Raw genomic sequence first — 18,293 nt, 5'->3', positions numbered from 1 at the left:
AATTGCGCCCTCTAGAAGCTCAAGAAGTCAAATCCCCAGATCTATTTATATGACAGCTATATCAGGTTATGGACCGATTTCAACCATACTTGGCACAGTTGTTGAATATCATAACGAAATACTTCGTGCAAAAATTCATTCAAATCGGATAAGAATTGTGCCCTCTAGAGGCTCAAGAAGTCAAGACCCAAGATCGGTTTATATGGCAGCTATATCAGGTTATGGACCGATTTCAACCATACTTGGAACAGTTGTTGGGTATTATAACAAAACACGTCGTGCAAAATTTCATTTCAATCGGAATAGAATTGCGCACTCTAGAGGCTCAAGAAGTCAAGACCCAAGATCGGTTTAAATGGCAGCTATATCAGGTTATAAACCGATTTGAACTATACTTAGCACACTTGTTGGATATCATAACAAAACACGTCGTGCAAAATTTCATTCTGATCGGATAAGAATTGCGCACGCTAGAGGCTCAAGAAGTCAAGACCCAAGATCGGTTTATATGGCAGCTATATCAGGTTATGAACCGATTTGAACTATACTTGACAAAGTTGTTGGATATCATAGCAAAACACGTCGTTCGAAATTTCATTCCAATCAGATAAGAATTGCGCACTGTAGAGGCTCAAGAAATCAAGACCCAAGATCGGTTTAAATGGCAGCTATATCAGGTTATGGACCGATTTGAACTATACTTGGCACACTTGTTGGATATCATAACAAAACACGTCGTGCAAAATTTCATCGCAATCGGATAAGAATTGCGCACTGTAGATGCTCAAGAAGTCAAGACCCAAGATCGGTTTATATGGCAGCTATATCAGGTTATGGACCGATTTGAACTATACTTAGCACACTTGTTGGATATCATAACAAAACACGTCGTGCAAAATTTCATTCTGATCGGATAAGAATTGCGCACTGTAGATGCTCAAGAAGTCAAGACCCAAGATCGGTTTATATGGCAGCTATATCAGGTTATGAACCGATTTGAACCATACTTGGCACAGTTGTTGGATATCATATCAAAACACGTCGTGCAAAATTTCATCCCAATCGGATAAGAATTGTGCCCTCTAGAGGCTCAAGAAGTCAAGACCCAAGATCGGTTTATATGGCAGCTATATCAGGTTATGGACCGATTTGAACTATACTTGGCACACTTGTTGGATATCATAACAAAACACGTCGTGCAAAATTTCATTCTGATCGGATAAGAATTGCGCACGCTAGAGGCTCAAGAAGTCAAGACCCAAGATCGGTTTATATGGCAGCTATATCAGGTTATGAACCGATTTGAACTATACTTGACACAGTTGTTGGATATCATAGCAAAACACGTCGTGCAAAATTTCATTCCAATCAGATAAGAATTGCGCACTGTAGAGGCTTAAGAAGTCAAGACCCAAGATCGGTTTATATGGCAGCTATATCAAAACATGGACCGATATGGCCCATTTACAATACCAACCGACCTACACTAATAAGAAGTATTTGTGCAAAATTTCAAGCGGCTAGCTTTACTCCTTCGGAAGTTATCGTGCTTTAGACAGACAGACGGACGGACGGACGGACAGACGGACGGACAGACGGACGGACATGGCTAGATCGACATAAAATGTCACGACGATCAAGAATATATATACTTTGTGGGGTCTCAGACGAATATTTCGAGTAGTTACAAACAGAATAACGAAATTAGTATACCCCCCATCTTGGGTATATAAGATTCGGCCCGGCCGAACTTAGCACGCTTTTACTTGTTATACCCTCCACCATAAGATGGGGGGTATACTAATTTCGTCATTCTGTTTGTAACTACTCGAAATATTCGTCTGAGACCCCATAAAGTATATATATTCTTGATCGTCGTGACATTTTATGTCGATCTAGCCATGTCCGTCCGTCTGTCCGTCCGTCCGTCCGTCTGTCTGTCGAAAGCACGATAACTTCCGAAGGAGTAAAGCTAGCCGCTTGAAATTTTGCACAAATACTTCTAATTAGTGTAGGTCGGTTGGTATTGTAAATGGGCCATATCGGTCCATGTTTTGATATAGCTGCCATATAAACCGATCTTGGGTCTTGATTTCTTGAGCCTCTACAGTGCGCAATTCTTATCTGATTGGAATGAAATTTCGCACGACGTGTTTTGTTATGATATCCAACAAGTGTGCCAAGTATAGTTCAAATCGGTTCATAACCTGATATCGCTGCCATATAAACCGATCTTGGGTCTTGACTTCTTGAGCCTCTAGCGTGCGCAATTCTTATCCGATCAGAATGAAATTTTGCACGACGTGTTTTGTTATGATATCCAACAAGTGTGCCAAGTATAGTTCAAATCGGTCCATAACCTGATATAGCTGCCATTTAAACCGATCTTGGGTCTTGACTTCTTGAGCATCTACAGTGCGCAATTCTTATCCGATTGGGATGAAATTTTGCACGACGTGTTTTGATATGATATCCAACAACTGTGCCAAGTATGGTTCAAATCGGTTCATAACCTGATATAGCTGCCATATAAACCGATCTTGGGTCTTGACTTCTTGAGCATCTACAGTGCGCAATTCTTATCCGATCAGAATGAAATTTTGCACGACGTGTTTTGTTATGATATCCAACAAGTGTGCCAAGTATAGTTCAAATCGGTCCATAACCTGATATAGCTGCCATTTAAACCGATCTTGGGTCTTGACTTCTTGAGCATCTACAGTGCGCAATTCTTATCCGATTGCGATGAAATTTTGCACGACGTGTTTTGTTATGATATCCAACAAGTGTGCCAAGTATAGTTCAAATCGGTCCATAACCTGATATAGCTGCCATTTAAACCGATCTTGGGTCTTGATTTCTTGAGCCTCTACAGTGCGCAATTCTTATCTGATTGGAATGAAATTTCGCACGACGTGTTTTGCTATGATATCCAACAACTGTGTCAAGTATGATTCAAATCGGTTCATAACCTGATATAGCTGTCATATAAACAGATCTGGGGATTTGACTTCTTGAGCTTCTAGAGGGCACTATTCCTATCCGATTTGGCTGAAATTTTGCATGACATATTTTATTTTTACTTTCAACAACTGTGTCAAATAAGGTTCAAATCGGTTCATAACCTGATATAGCTGTCATATAAACCGATCTGGGATCTTGACTTCTTGACCCCTAGAGGTCGCAATTATTATCCGATATGCCTGAAATTTTGTACGATGGATCCTCTCGTGACCATCAACAAACGTGTTTATTATGGTCTGAATCGGTCTATAGCCCGATACAGATCCCATATAAATCGTTCTCTCTATTTTACTTCGTGAGCCCCAATGGGCGCAATTCTTATACGAATTGGCTGAAATTTTACACAGGTCTCCAACATATAATGTAATTGTGGTCCGAACCGGACCATATCTTGATATCGTTTTAATAGCAGAGCAACTCTTTTCTTATATCCTTTTTTGCTTAAGAAGAGATGCTGTCCCGTCCTGGTCCAATAAATGCAAGAATTTCCTGACCGCTTGTCGCTGTGCTGGCATGGTAGCGCATGCGCGGCTAGTGCCCGCCGGATGGGGTGGTTCTTTGCGCAAGCGTGTCACATGAGCAGGAACAAAAAGTTTTACATGCCAGGCTTACTATGTAAAAGAAAAGGGATGTTTGGCCCGAAAAAGAAACTACTAAACTAAGATGTCTAAATAAAAAATGAGGAAGCACCACACCTACCTTTTGGAAGCCTTCTCGCCTGGTGTTCTGGCGAGGATAATGCCCTCCCTCTGGAGTCGGAGCTCCACCATAGCAACTTTCAAGTCAGTTGCCCCGTACCTACCTCTTCATCTTATCACCCCCTTCCCATCTCCCTCTTCTCAAGATCTACATGATCTCAATAAAATTCATCGTCTTTTCGTAAACGTTACAAACATTTCAGGTAGTTCCTTTATTTATAAAAGATGGTTAATTTATGATGACCACATGAAAAATTCAGAAAAAAAACAAGTAAAAGCGTGCTAAGTTCGGCCGGGCCGAATCTTATATACCCTCCACCATGGATCTCATTTGTCGAGTTCTTTCCCCGGCATCTCTTCTTAGGCAAAAAAGGATATAAGAAAAGAGTTGCTCTGCTATTAAAACGATATCAAGATATGGTCCAGTTCGGACCACAATTAGATTATATGTTGGAGACCTGTGTAAAATTTCAGCCAATTCGTATAAGAATTGCACCCATTGGGGCTCACGAAGTAAAATAGAGAGAACGATTTATATGGGATCTGTATCGGGCTATAGACCGATTCAGACCATAATAAACACGTTTGTTGATGGTCATGAGAGGATCCATCGTACAAAATTTCAGGCATATCGGATAATAATTGCGACCTCTAGGGGTCAAGAAGTCAAGATCCCAGATCGGTTTATATGACAGCTATATCAGGTTATGAACCGATTTGAACCTTATTTGACACAGTTGTTGAAAGTAAAAATAAAATACGTCATGCAAAATTTCAGCCAAATCGGATAGGAATTGCGCCCTCTAGAAGCTCAAGAAGTCAAATCCCCAGATCTGTTTATATGACAGCTATATCAGGTTATAGACCGATTTCAACCATACTTGGCACAGTTGTTGAATATAATAACGAAATACTTCGTGCAAAAATTCATTCAAATCGGATAAGAATTGTGCCCTCTAGAGGCTCAAGAAGTCAAGACCCAAGATCGGTTTATATGGCAGCTATATCAGGTTATGGACCGATTTCAACCATACTTGGAACAGTTGTTGGGTATTATAACAAAACACGTCGTGCAAAATTTCATTTCAATCGGATAAGAATTGCGCACTCTAGAGGCTCAAGAAGTCAAGACCCCAGATCGGTTTAAATGGCAGCTATATCAGGTTATGAACCGATTTGAACTATACTTGGCACAGTTGTTGGATATCATAACAAAACACGTCGTGCAAATTTTCATTCCAATCGGATAAGAATTGCGCACTCTAGATGCTCAAGAAGTCAAGACCCAAGATCGGTTAATATGGCAGCTATATCAAAACATGGACCGATATGGCCCATTTACAATACCGACCTACACTAATAAGAAGTACTTGTGCAAAATTTCAAGCGGCTAGCTTTACTCCTTCGGAAGTTAGCGTGCTTTCGACAGACAGACGGACGGACGGCCGGACGGACAGACGGACGGACAGACGGACGGACAGACGGACGGACAGACGGACGGACGGACGGACGGACGGACATGGCTAGATCGACATAAAATGTCACGACGATCAAGAATATATATACTTTATGGGGTCTCAGACGAATATTTCGAGTAGTTACAAACAGAATAACGAAATTAGTATACCCCCCATCTTATGGTGGAGGGTATAAAAAAAGGATGCTGCTCAATACTTCTTTGTTTAAAGACTGCAGCATTATATCAACAGACAAATACACGGACGGATGGCTTGATGGTCTTAGATTTTTACAACGATTAGGAATACATATGCTTTGTAGAGTCGGAAATGTGTGCGATGTGTTGCAAATGAAATGGCAAAACAATTATGCCTTCCTTCTCACTGTTCATAGCTGAGATACAAAATCGAGGCAATACAAAAGTTATACAATAAATACGCTATGTGAAGCTGACCATATGGCCAGGTCAGCTTCTCATATCCGCCAATGTGTTTTGAAAGATCTCAGTTTCCCTTTAGCCCAGCAGTCTTACAATCCACCATAAAAGTGTTCAAATCACATTTCATGCGTCATAAGAAGTTTATTTTATCTACATAACCTGGTCTGAGGGAATATCCACGACAATGCAATGATATACCATGACTTCATGAAGATAACGTAGAAACTTCTTCTATCTCCTATAGAGAAAATTGCGTTGCGGTCTTATGGTATGTTGCTTTGAGACGTTACCTGTCCAAAAGGTAAGCATCATTGCTTTCAACTTCATGGTCTTAGGCCATTAATAAACTTTTATTAAATGCGGTTGACACAATCACCTGCTATTTCAAGTAGCGGCACGTCATGCACGACTCTCTGATGGTACTCCGCGATACACACTCCAGTAGAGCAGGAACCAATGCGACATTCTTCTGGAGTACGATACATCATACGAACGCAAAGTTATCCTTGACATTCGGTTGTTACAAGAGCAACAAAGTATCAAAAGAAGTGGGGAGGAGATAATCCCCCACTAAATTACAGTTACTTTTCTATGTATATGTGAGTTAGAAACCTTGACATATCCCCCAACAGATATTTTAGCTAATGAAAACATAGTGTTAAGTGCTTAAGCACAAAACTATGATATATTAAACGCAATTTTAATAGGTAATGCGCTGTTGGCAATGTGCTTTTGTCCAGACTCTTACATCCTCTATGGCCATATTCTGTGTGAGAAACTTTCCTGGCTAGCATAAGTTTGAGTGTATTCTATGTAAACGGTGTTCTTTACGTGCACATCTCTGTACTTTATGGATCGAGGGAGTGGCAGTGGGTGTCAATGGAAGAGTCAAGACATTTGCAGTTACCTTCAGTGTTAGCTAAAGTTGGCTTGAACAAATATGCGAAAGCATTTCTCGGTCAACAGTGGATAGTAAAAAGGGTCTCATTCATATACATATTAGTTCTTGCATCATCCTCTAAAGCAAGGGTATTGGCTACAAATATAGTAATTCCTTTTGCTATTCCATAATATTATACCCACCACCGAAGGATGGGGGTATATTCATTTTGTCATTCCGTTTGCAACACATCGAAATATCCATTTCCGACCCTATAAAGTATATATATTCTTGATCAGCGTAAAAATCTAAGACGATCTAGACATGTCCGTCCGTCTGTCTGTTGAAATTACGCTACGGTCTTTTAAAATAGAGATACTGAGCTGAAATTTTGCACAGATTCTTTTTTTGTCCATAAGCAGGACAAGCTATATCGGACTATATCTTGATCGGATCGGTCTATATGGGGGCTATATATAGACCGATCCGCCGATTTAGGGTCTTAGGCCCATAAAAGCCACATTTATAATCCGATTTGCTGAAATTTGGGACAGTGATTTGTGTTAGACCCTTCGACATCCTTCGTCAATTTGGCTCAGATCGGTCTAGATTTGGATATAGCTGCCATATAGACCGATACTCCGATTTAAGGTCTAAGGCCCATAAAAGCCACATTTATTATCCGATTTCGCTGAAATTTGGGACAGGGATTTGTGTTAGGCCCTTCGACTTCCTTCGTTAATTTGGACCTGATCGGTACAGATGTGGATATAGCTGCCATATAGACCAATCCTCCGATTTAGGGTCTTAGGCCCACAAAAGCCAAACTTATTATCCGATTTTGCTAAAATTTGGGACAGTAAGTTGTGTTAGGTCCTTCGACGTTCTTCGTAAATTTGGCTCAGATCGGTCCACATTTGGATATAGCTGCCATATAGACCGATCCTCCGATTTAGGGTCTTAAGCCCATAAAAGCCACATATATTATCCGATTCTGCTGAAATTTGGGACTGGGAGTTGTGTTAGGCCCTTCGACATCCTTCGTTAATTTTGCCTAGATCGGTTCAGATTTGGATATAGCTGTCATATAGACCGATCCTCCGATTTCGGGTCTTAGGCCCACAAAAGCCACATTTATTATCCGATTTTGATGAAGTTTGGGACAGTGTCTTAGGCCCTTCGACATCTGTCTTCAATTTGGCCCAGATCGGTTCAGATTTGGATATAGCTGCCATATAGACCGATCCTCCGATTTAGGGTCTTAAGCCCATAAAATGCTCATTTATTGTCCGATGTCACTGAAATTCGAGACAGTGAGTTAAATTAAGCCACTAGACATACTTTTGCAATATCGCACAGATCGGTCCAGATTTGGATATAGCTGCCATATAGACCGATATCTAGGTTTTAGGTTTTGGGGCCATAAAAGACGCATTTACTTTCTGATGTCGCTGAAATTTGAGACAGTGAGTTTAGTTAGGCTCTTCGACGTCCTTCTTCAATTACACTCAGATCGGTCTAGATTTGAATATAGCTGGCATATAGACCGATCTCTCGATTTAAGATTTGTGGCCCATAAAAGAGGCATTTATTGTCCGATTTCGCTTAAATTTGGGACAGTGCTTTAAGTTAGGCTCTTCGACATTTTTATGCAACTTGGCTCAAATCGGTACAGATTTGGATATAGCTGCCATGTAGACCGATATCTCGATTTAAAGTCTTGGCCCCATAAAATTCGCATTTATAACCCGATATCACTAAAATTTGACAAAGTCTTTTGTTAGGCTTTTCGACATCCGTGCCGTATATGGTTCAGATCGGTTTATTTTTAGATATATCTACTGTACTTATTAGTATTTGGTCCAAATCGGAACATATTTTAATATAACTGATATGGGACATAAGTTATGAATTTTTCACCGAATTTTGATGAAAGGCGGTTTACATATATACCCGAGGTGGTGGGTATACAAAGTTCGGCCCGGCCGAACTTAATGCCTTTTTACTTGTTAATAGTAGTAATACCATCAGTCATTCCATTAGTTATTCCATATTGGTGTGAGACCCCATAATGTGTGTATATTCTTGATCGTCTTGACATTCTGGGTGGATTTAGCCATATCAGTCCGTCCTATTTTCCGTCCGTCTGTGGAAATCACGCTTGTGGTTGAGTAAATAAAGTTGTAGGTCTTTGGGGATTGCAAATGAACCATATCAGTAAAAATATATACATAGTTCCTATATTTATTGGTCCTTTTTCCTGCTGAAATATGGAAAATTTAAATTAGGAATTCCGTGCTACTTACAAAATCCTTAATTGTTTGCCATGCCACTCCCCTAAGCTGGTTCATGTCTGGTATAGTGTCCCCACCTAAGTGCCGGTATCTGTTAGACGCGAAAGCCGGGCAATGACAAAGGAAACGCTCCAACGTCCCATCATCTTCCCCACATGCTATAACGTGCCGCACAGATTTTACATAAGTGAGCTAGTAGTCCTGTGTGTCCCGTCATGTTACCAATAAATATACTGACCTCCATCTTACTTCCTTTTATTAATAGCCTCGTTTTCTCACGTTCTGGAACCCCTCATAGGATGTTTGCCGTCCTTTCGACCGTTTTGCTATTTCACAGTGTTGCATGCGCACCCAAACGATGCGGGTTTTGCCATTCTCAGAAAATGCGTTAATCTTCTTCTTACACTGCAAGACTGTACGTGAGCTTACCGTTCTGGTTGCTATTGCCCTTATGGGAATTTAACTGTCCGTAAAGATGTTCACACTCGACGTCCTCGTGTGAATACCACACCACTTCGCGCATTCCGTGATCGCCCGGATCTCCGCCTGAAGAACCGTATTATGTTCAGGCAGTCTAAAACGGGCTCAATGTAGACCCCCAGGATTACTCTGTCCTTTAGCTTTGATCCATCCGTCTAACATGATCTTCCAGATGGCAATTCTATGGTTCCGTCAAGCAAGACGCAAATTCTTGTATTATGGCAGCAGTGCCTTGCACTCGACCTCAAGGTTCATCTCAAATATCCGATCGGAAACGTCTTCCATTCCTCGATTATACCGCGATGGTATGAGCTGCTCCTATCCTCAATCCATTCTTCCATCGCCTTAAGTCTCATAGCCGCAGTGGCTGCCTCACATATAATCTGTATGTCCATTAGTCGGATATCTAGAGTAGGCTCCAGTGCCCTAGTAGGCGTGGTCCTTATCGCTCCGCCTATGCCAGGACAACATGTTCTCTAAACCTGTTGTATGGTCCTTATGTTGCACTTTTTCTCCATAGCAGTACATCAAACTACTGAGGCGTCAGTAAGCATTGGTCTAATCACCCCCCTGTAGGGCCAGTGGACTATCCTCGGATTCAGACCCCATTTCGAGCCTACGGCCCATCTACATAGAACCCAACATCACTGAGTCTTCTCAGTACGCTCCTGAATGTGTCACTTCCAATTCAGTTTCCTGTCCAAGATCACATCTAAGTATTTGACCTTGTCAGATATCATAATTGTCTTATTGAGGAAACGTGGTGCATTAAATTGGCCTACCTTCGTTTTCCTCGTGAACAGGCATATTTTAATCTTTTCTTGGTTAACATTGAGACCTAAGGGTCTATCCCAGACATATGCTATATGCAAGACCTTTTCGGCGCTTCTGCACCGCTGGTTCGGATCCTAACACCTTAGAAGTATTATAATATCGACTGTGTAGCAGACAAATCCCTCCTCAGTCAGCATCCGTAATAGGTTTGTGTAAAATTTTTAGCAGAATCCATAGTAATGAGTTCCCAAAATTCGTCCAGGGCGACGAAATTAAGGATAATGTAAATGAAAATGTTGCCAATGAACATTCCACTAAGGTGAATAGGCAAACTTCTCACATATTAATGATTGCAGTCCGATTCAAGTTTAAGCTTAATGATAAGGAGCCTCCCTTTTATAGCCATTTCGATCGGCTTGTCGCATTGCGACACCTCTTATATAGTACCTCATAGTACCTCAGAAATGTTGCCAGCATTAGGAGGGGATAACCACCGCTGAAAATGTTTTCTGATGGTCTCGCCAGAATTCGAACCCAGGCGTTCAGCGTCATAGGCGTACATGCTAACCTCTGCGCTATGGTGACCTCCAAACTGATTATAAACATCTTGTTATTGACTTTCATGACCAATTTAAACTTTTCGCATTCCATGGAAACCGAATTTGTATATCATTTGGTCTTAGCTGCACCTTAAAATTATGGGTTATTATGTGGACCTTTTTGATTTCCTATCATTCTATTTACAGGTTACACTTTTCCTGTTTAATGCCAAAGTGTGTGGTGTTGCTTCCTAAATAATATCTCGACATTTCCATTTGCATCATGTAATCAAGCGCACTTCACCTTACCGCAAAAAGAAAACTTTCAGCTTGATAAATAATTTATTGCAAACCAAAAAGTGATGATTCGCTTTGTGTCATATAACATACACCAAATATTTCTGATCCAAGTAAAAGCGTGCTAAGTTCGGCCGGGCCGAATGATGGGAACCCACCGCCATGGATTCTGCTAAAAATTTATACAAATTAAATTTAGTTGACGGGTATTATTTAATTCTACGTATCAAACTTCTGTCAAAACAGCATAATGTAAGCTTCTAAGAACCGATTAAGGATAATCGAGAGACTGGTTTTAATGGGAGCTATATCAGGATATATGCCGATTTGAACCGTACTTAGCACAATTGTTCAAAGTTAAAACAGAACAACGCATGCAAAATTTCAGCACAAATCGGACAAAAATTTTGGCTTTCCATGTATCAAGAAATCAAGTCAGGAGATCGGTTTATATGGGAGCCAGAGATGGCCTGTCAGAAACAGTGACGTATATGACAAACATTTCCGACGCATATTACATACGTCGAAAACGTCGTAAACCTATCCAAAAAACTAGGTTTCTGACAGAAAAAAAAAATTCGAACGAAAATATGTCGAATTTTTGATTTGATTAACTAAAAATTTTGGCATAAGTAATTTTTTCCTCCTGGAGACGAACAATATTGAAATTGGAAAAAATCGGTTCAGAATTAGAAAAAGCTACCGTAGGTTTACACGATTTTTACCAATATTGCAATAATGTGGTCATTTGTTAACCGATCTTCACGAATTGTGGCACACGCAAAATCCCTCGCTAAATCCCTCTGGCTGTTGCGAGTTATTGGGTGGTTGCAACATTTTTATTTATTAATTATTTCTTATCCTTTTGCAAAATTATTTGTTTCTCCCGCTTTAATTTGCTTTTTGACAGCTGTTGACAACGACATATGTTATAAAATGAATGACATCTGAGGTAGTGTCAAGTGAAATGGAAGATGGCGTGTTAAGTATTTTATTGAATAAGTAATGTTATTTTTAAGTATTGTTATTGAATAACATAATTAACACTCCATGTACCATTTCACTTGACACTTCCTCAGATGTCATGCATTTTTAACATATGTCGTTTACAACAGCTTTCAAAAAGCAAATTAAAACGGGAGAAGCAAATAATTTTGCAAAAGGATACAAAATAATTGCAATTTCTAAATATAATTGATGAAAACTAATAATTTATTGATTTTTTGCTTCACAAAAAAATCCTTAAACGTTACTTTATAAATTGACTTGAAATTTGCGTATATTTCCAATTTATTGTGCGAAACATGTAAATGCAAAAATTAAAAAAAAAACTTAATATTTCTTTTATTGCGAAATTTTTTTACATATAAACTCTTCTATATACAACAAATAAGTGACAATAATATTTGTTAAAAATCAAACATTTACACTGAGTTATTAAGGTTTATGACGTTTGCGACTTTTTCTACGTTTTATACAAGTATACGACGTTTTCGACTTTTACAACTTTTTGACAGTCGGAAACCTAAAAAATCGTCTTACGGACCATCTCTGATGGGAGCTATACCAGGTTATAGACCGATGTGAACCGTACTTGCCACAGATATTGTAGGCAAAATTTCAGCCAAATCGAATACAAATTGCGGCTTCCAGGGGCTCAAGAAGTCAAATCGGGAGATCGGTTTATATGGGAGCTATATCCAAGTCTGAACCGTTATGACCCATTTGCACTCCCCAACGACATACATCAATATTTAGTAACTGTGCAAAATTTCAAGCGGCTAGCTTTACGTGTTCGACCGATATCGAGATTTCGATAGAGGGACGGATGGACATGGCTAGATCGAATCAGAATGTCGAGAGGATCCAGAATATATATGCTCTATGGGGTCGCAGATTAATATTTCGAGGTGGTACAAACGGAATGACTAGACCAGTATACCCCCATGTAATGGTGGTTGGTAGAAAAATGATGGCACATTGGGTGGCGGGTACAATATGATACTGCTTTTTAAAGCAGCTTTCAGATATGTACATATCAAAAGGAAGGACAACGAAATGAAAAACTTTAAAAGTAATTTCATATATACTGAATAAATACAATAGTTATTGGAAAAGCGTATGGTTAAAAAAAAAATTATGGGTACACTACAACTAAATTGAAATTATATAACATTCCTTTTTATACTGTTTCTTAATAGAATGTTCATGGGAAATTTTGTAGTCTAAGAAGATCGACCTAGAATATCTGTCTATCTATCTCTATCTATATATATAACAAGTAAAAGCGAGCTAGGTTCGGCCGGGCCGAATCTTATATACCCTTATATCGCATTTTCGAGCTCTTGCCAAGGAATCTCTTTTTAGGCACAAAGGACGGTTCATTCCCTACCATAATTGAACTGAATATTGGAGACCATAGTAGAAGTCATTGTATAAAATTTCAGCCAAATCTAGTAAGAATTGCGCACTTTGGGGGCTGAAGAAATAAAATAGGGAGATCGGTTTATAGGGGAGCTGCATTAGGCTATAAACCGATTCTTGCCATTTTCGACACGTATGTTAAAGGTCATGAGAGACGCCGTTGTACAAAGTTTCAGCTAAATCGGATAATAATTGCGCCCTCTAGCGGCTCCAGAAGTCAAGATCCCAGATCGGTTTATATGGCAGCTATATTAAAACATTGACCGATATTGCCCATTTACAATCCCAACCGACCTACACTAATAAGAAGTATTTGTGCAAAATTTCAAGCGGCTAGCTTTACTCTTTCGAAAGTTAGCGTACTTTCGACAGACAGACGGACGGACTAGTTCGACTTAAAACATCATGACGATCGAAAATATATATATTCTGGGGTCTTAGACTAATATTTCGAGGAGTTACAAACAGAATAACGAAATCAGTATACCCCCATCCTATGATGGAGGGTATAAAAATGAATTTATGTTTGCTTGTTTGTTGGTATGTTTGTTTGTGGGTTGTAAATTTGTTTGTTCCGTATAGACTCAAAAATGGCTGAACCCATTGTGGGGTGTGGTCCGGAAGGAGCAATTGGCTTTTTAGATATAGCAAGCGAGGCGGACCATTCCTCTTACCACAAAAGTACCACCCAAAAATAAAAGTGGATCGATCGGGGCTATATGGGACTCAAATGAAAGGCATTCGGATTAGAATACATATTTGATATCAAAATTTAGGTCCAAGTACCGAGGGGTCTGCCATGACCCCAAAACACCTTCAAATTGGTATATTGGACGATAATGACAATATGGGACTCGAATAAGAGATATTTGCGTGTAGATTGTACGTGTTTATTATGGTCTGAATCGGTCTATAGCCCAATACAGCTCCCATATAAATAGATCCCTCTATTTTACTTTTTGAGCTCCCAAAGGGCTCAATTCTTATTCGAATTGGCTGACATTTTACGCAGGTCTCCAACATATAATTTAATTGTGGTCTAAACCGTATCATATCTTGATATCGCTCTAATAGCAGAGCAAATCTTTTCTCATATCATTTTTTGCCTAAGAAGAGATTCCGGGAAAAAACTGACAAATAAAATATTTGAATCCAAATTTCTGAATTATTACAGAACCCTTATGCAAAGAGGAAACAAAACATTTATTGTGGTTTTGCGTGGAAATAACGAATCTGATGTGATGTCTGAAGATTTAATTTGCAATGATGAATTTCGCTAGCAGCATTGTTTTACAAAGACTACTGAACATTCTAACTGTTTGAATCAGCAAATTATGTTACTTTTCAGTTTTCTGCAATCCCGAAATTTTCTATAATAATTGTATAATTTGTTAATTCGAATTTTACAAATTTCTAAAATCGACTTTTCCCTTCGGGTGTCAAAAAGGTTTGTGGTTACCCTCAAAACTACAATCGAACAAATATATATAGGACTTTCCTATAACTAACCAGTAAGGAAAGGCAAAAGTCGGGCGGTGCCGACTTTATAATACCCTACACCTACCCTATAAACACAAAACGGGGGCTACATCTTTTTCTAAAACAAAGTTGATGTATCCAGATAGATTATTAAAATTCCTGTATCAAATTTCGAGCAAAGAAAATGATTTTATTGATATTGTGGAATTCGTCGAGGAAACCGTTGTACAAAATTTTGGGAAGATTAGTCAATCAATGCGATTGCAGTGGGTCTAGGAGTGAAAATCGGGTGATATATATCTGAACAGATATCTATAAAATTTACCAATAATATCGAGGGTCATAAGAAATTTCTTCATGTCGAATTTCGAGAAAAACGGTTAACAAATGACCATTTTATTGGTGTATTGCTGCAAATCGGACAAATATATATATGGGAGCTATATCCAAATCTGAACCGAATTCTATGAAATCCACCAGTAATATTGAGAGTCATAAGAAAATCCTTCCTGCCAAATTTCGAGAGAATCGGTTAACAAACGACCATGTTATTCCAGTATTACTGCAAATCGGACGAACATATATATGGGAACTATATCTAAATTTGATCCGATTTTTTCCAATTTCAATAGACTTCGTCTCTTGGCCGTAAAACATGCCCATACCAAATTTGAAGATGATCTGATGAAAATTGCGACCTGTAGTTTGTACACAAATTAACGTGGCCAGACGGACAGACAGACGGACAGCCAGACGGACGGACAGGCAGACATACAGACAGACGGACATAGCTAATTCGAATCAGAAGTGATTCTGAGTCGATCGGTATACTTATTAATGGGTCTATCTCTCTTCCTTTAGGGTGTTAAAAACTAATTCACTAAGTTATAATACGCTGTACCACAGTAGTGGTGTAGGGTATAACAAGTAAAAAGGCATTAAGTTCGGCCGGGCCGAACTTTGGATACCCACCACCTCGGGTATATATGTAAACCGCCTTTCATCAAAATTCGGTGAAAAATTCATAACTTATGTCCCATATCAGTTATATTAAAATATGTTCCGATTTGGACCAAATACTAATAAGTACAGTAGATATATCTAAAAACAAGTAAAAAGACGTTAAGTTCGGCCGGGCCGAACTTTGGATACTCACCACCTCGGGTATATATGTAAACCACCTTTCATCAAAATTCGGTGAAAATTTTATACCTTATGTCCCATATGAGTTATATCGAAATATGTTCCGATTTGGACCAGATACTAATAAGTACATTAGCTATATCTAAAAATAAACCGATCTGAACTATATACGACACGGATGTCGAAAAGCCTAACATAAGTCACTGTGCCAAATTTCAGTGAAATCGGATTATAAATGCGCCTTTTATGGGGCCAAGACATTAAATCGAGATATCGGTCTACATGGCAGCTATATCCAAATCGGGACCGATTTGGGTCAAGTTGCATAAAAATGTCGAAGAGCCTAACACAAAGCACTGTGCCAAATTTCAGCGAAATCGGGCTATTAATGTCGCTTTTATGGGCCCAAAACCTTAAGTCGAGAGATCGGTCTATATGGCAGCTATATTCAAATCTGGACCGATCTAAGCAAAATTAAGGAAGGACGTCGAAGAGCCTAACCAAACTCACTGTCTCAAATTTCAGCGACATCGGACAATAAATGCGTCTTTTTTGGCCCCAAAACCTAAAACCTAGATATCGGTCTATATGGCAGCTATATCTAAATCTGGACCGATCTGTGCGATATTGCAGAAGTATGTCATGGGGCTTAACTTAACTCACTGTCCCAAATTTCGGCGACATCGGACAATAAATGAGCATTTTATGGGCCCAAAACCATAAATCAAGAAATCGGTCTATATGACAGCTATATCCAAATCTGAACCGATCTGGACCAAATTGAAGAAAGATGTCGAAGTGCCTAACACAACTCACTGTCCCAAGTTTCAGTAAAATCGGACAATAAATGTGCCTTTTATGGGCCTAGCACCATAAATCGGAGGATCGGTCTATATGGCAGCTATATCCAAATCAAGACCGATCTAAGCCAAATTAACGATGAATATCGATGGGCCATACACAACTCACTGTCCCGAATTTCAGCGAAATCGGATAAAAAATGTGGCTTTTATGGGCCTTAGACCCTAAATCGGAGGATCGGTCTATATGGCAGCTATATCCAAATCTGGACCGATCTGAGTCAAATTGACGAAGGATGTCGAAGGGCCTAACACAACTCACTGTCTCAAATTTCAGCAAAATCGGATAATAAATGTGGCTTTTATGGGCCTAAGACCCTAAATCGGCTGATCGGTCTATATGGGGGCTATATCAAGATATAGTCCGATATAGCCCATCTTCGAACTTAACCTGCTTATGGACAAAAAAAGAATCTGTGCAAAATTTCAGCTCAATATCTCTTTTTTTAAAGACTGTAGCGTGATTTCAACAGACAGACGGACAGACAGACAGACGGACAGACGGACAGACGGACGGACATGTCTAGATCGTCTTAGATTTTTACGCTGATGAAGAATATATATACTTTATAGGGTCGGAAATGGATATTTCGATGTGTTGCAAACGGAATGACAAAATGAATATACCCCCATCCTTCGGTGGTGGGTATAAAAAATGAATGATATCGGATTATAAATGCGAATTTTATGGGAATTTTATCGGTCTACATGGCAGCTATATCCAATCCTGGACCGATTTGCGCCAAGTTGCATTAAAATTTCGAAGAGCCTAACTTAAAGCACTGTCCCAAATTTAAGAGAAATCGGACAATAATTGCCTCTTTTATGGGCCCAAAACCTTAAATCGAGAGATCGGTCTACATGGCAGCTATATTCAAATCTAGACCGATCTGGGCAAAATTGAAGAAGGACGTCGAAGAGCCTAACTAAACTCCCTGTCTCAAATTTCAGCGACATCAGACAATAAATGTGTCTTTTATGGCCCAAAAACCTAAAACATAGATATCGGTTTATATGACAGCTATATCCAAATCTGGACCGATCTGTGCGATATTACAAAAGTATGTCTAGTGGCTTAATTTAACTCACTGTCCCGAATTTCAGCGACATCGGACAATAAATGAGCATTTTATGGGCCAGAAACCTTAAATCAGGAAATCGGTCTATATGGCAGCTATATCCAAATCTGAACCAATCTGGGACAAATTGAAGACAAATGTCGAAGGGTCTAAAACAACTCACTGTCCCAAACTTCAGCAAAATCGGATAATAAATGTGGCTTTTATGGGCTTAAGACACTAAATCGGAGGATCGGTCTATATGGCAGCTATATCCAAATCTGGGCCGATCTGGGTCAAATTGACGAAGGCTATCGATGGGCCTTACACAATTCACTGTCTCGAATTTCATTAAAATCGGATAATAAATATGTCTTTTGTGGGCCTAAAACCCTAAATCGGTCTATATGGCAGCTATATCCAAATCTGTACCGATCTGGTCCAAA

This window comes from Stomoxys calcitrans, chromosome 1, assembly GCF_963082655.1.
Source record: "Stomoxys calcitrans chromosome 1, idStoCalc2.1, whole genome shotgun sequence".
In the NCBI taxonomy this organism is placed as follows: Eukaryota; Metazoa; Arthropoda; class Insecta; order Diptera; family Muscidae; genus Stomoxys; species Stomoxys calcitrans.
This window is presented reverse-complemented; position numbering follows the sequence as displayed.